This window comes from Sardina pilchardus, chromosome 3, assembly GCF_963854185.1.
Source record: "Sardina pilchardus chromosome 3, fSarPil1.1, whole genome shotgun sequence".
In the NCBI taxonomy this organism is placed as follows: domain Eukaryota; kingdom Metazoa; phylum Chordata; class Actinopteri; order Clupeiformes; family Clupeidae; genus Sardina; species Sardina pilchardus.
This window is the reverse complement of record NC_084996.1, coordinates 18,877,929-18,880,428: the sequence shown is the minus strand read 5'-3', so window position 1 is coordinate 18,880,428 and position 2,500 is coordinate 18,877,929. Positions and strand designations below refer to the sequence as shown.

General features: G+C 37.9%; 1 protein-coding gene across 1 annotated transcript in view; it reads right to left on the bottom strand.

Moving 5' to 3' along the window:
- Window positions 1–2,500, bottom strand: part of ankfn1 (ankyrin repeat and fibronectin type III domain containing 1) — a 117,892-nt gene that overhangs the window by 3,160 nt on the left and 112,232 nt on the right. The gene's annotated exons all lie outside the window — the stretch shown is intronic.

Genomic DNA, 2,500 nt, shown 5'->3' with positions numbered 1-2,500 from the left:
AAATCCAACATTTCTTTTTTCCTGCAATAGTATGCCACTTTGTAGACCATGTGAATGTGGTAGATCCGACCTGTCCATTTTAATATCCCCTCAGTACATGTCTGAAGTTAGAGAAAATGAACAATTGTCTTGGCTAAAGGAGGTGTTGGTTTGATTTTTATGATCCTCCTAGAAGGACATTATGGTGTTTAACCCCATTTTTTATGTTTGAGGGATCAGATTGCCATCCTGTAAACAGGATAACAATTTTATATCCCATTTTTACTCTTTATTGATCCCTTAAAATATGTCCAAAAGTTGTCAAAAATGAAAAAGGCGACTAAATTGAGGGGCTTAAAATGGCCAAGTGGATCAAGTTACACAAGGCTAAAAATGTAATCTAAGACAGATGAGATACTGAGGGAGAACACTGTGAAATGTATAACCCCTGTTACGATGGCCTTTGAACCCACTGTGTTAACTGAGGGGGCTAAAAACCACCAACCACCGATCCGGTGGTCTCCAACTTTTTCATATCTCTTGATAGAAAATTTGAGACTTGAAACTCATACATGTTGTTCATCTCTTCAAAGCGGCTTTTTGAGACCATCCATGACTTCCTGTGATAACCGGAAGTTGGTTTAAAACAGGAAGTACACTTTACAGTTTTTCTCGATTGTTAACACACATTTTCTGAAAACATGCCTCATATTCTCAGAACTCTACACACAAATCCAAAACAACACACACAATGGGCAAAACTCCACAATTCTCCTGCAAAATGACACTTTACCTTCAAAACAATGTAATTTCTCCTCAAAATGCTCTTTTGTTCTCAAGAGACACACACAAACCATCATATATCAAGACATTTGTAAGGACCAGTTGAACACTGATGTGCTCAGTGTAAAACACTACGATGAATTGAAAACACTTCTTCTCCATTCATCATAATGACTTGGGCCTTTTTTTGTTCAGTGTTACACTACAAACAGTACTACAAGCAGTAGATAAGCTGATACAGTAAGTTGATATGCTTACCCTATCAATATTTTGAAATATCTCATTGTTTTCTATTATTTTTCTTTGTATTTGCCGTAATGTTATGCCGTTTTTTGTAAGACAATGCTCATGATTTCAGTTTCCTGTTCAGGAGACAGAAGCCCTTGTGCTGGTAATCTTTCGGCTGCCAAACAAATAGTAAAATACTGTAAACTGTGTAGGAATTCAAAGTAGGATTACTTTCCCCAAATACTTGAAATATACTTTATTTTTACAGAACAGCCCACAGGCAATACTGTACTACTGTGCTCATTGAGCTGTATTGTACTGTCCGGTACTGTACTGTATTGATACGCAGCACTGCAATGTTCTAGTGGCTCGGATCTCATCAGAGATTACGGTCCTTGGCCTCCCCGTCCTCCTCCTCTTACTCTCACTCCTCTGGCTCTGCCTCTGCCTGTACTACTACTGTAATACTAAAGCTCTGATTGCTAATTGTAAGACTGTGTGACAGGAGTTTGCCCATCTGATGAGTCAGTGTGCATGGTAGGGCAGTTAGCTTTAGAATTTGAATGGCAGTGTGTTCCTTGTGAAAACAAGATATTTTATTCATGAAAATTGTGTCAAATGCAGAGAATTGTGTGTAGTGCTGTGAAAAAAGTGTGTTATAGAACTGCAATTTGAGTGTAAAGCAGAAATTGTGCCTATAGTTAAGCAGAATTGGTTCAGGAGGTTGGTGCATGAGTTACATATTACAGGAATTGTGTGTCAAGTACCAGAAATTGTGTGTTAACAATCGAGAAAAACTGTAAAAAGGCTGTATCTCTGGGAAAAACAAAAAACAAAAAAGCTGTTGAGGCCTACACTTTTTGGTTAAGTTAAACCCTAAGGGCGATTTTTTTTTATGTCATACAAAGTGGGTACCACTCAACTCCAAATGGTCTGAAACATACTCCTACACAATCTCTCAAACCATGATTTTGGCCTCAACACTTTGGCCCCAACAGCTTTTTGTTTTTCTTCCCCAGAGATACAGCCTTTTAAAAGTTTACTTTCTGTTTTAAACCAAATTCCAGTTATCACAGGAAGTCATGGATGGTCTCAAAAAAACGCATATATGAGTTTTAAGTCTCTTAAGTATAAATGTTCTATCAAGAGATATGAAAAAGTTGGAGACCACCGGATCGGTGGTTGGTGGTTTTTAGCCCCCTCAGTTAACACAGTGGGTTCAAAGGCCATCGTAACAGGGGTTATACATTTCACAGTGTTCTCCCTCAGTATCTCATCACATTTTTAGCCTTGTGTAACTTGATCCACGGGCATTTTAAGCCCCTCAATTTAGTCGCCTTTTTCATTTTTGACAACTTTTGGACATATTCTAAGGGATCAATAAAGAGTAAAAATGGGATATAAAATTGTTATCCTGTTTACAGGATGGCAATCTGATCCCTCAAACATAAAAAATGGGGTTAAACCCCATAATGTCCTTCTAGGAGGATCATAAAAATCAAACCAACAC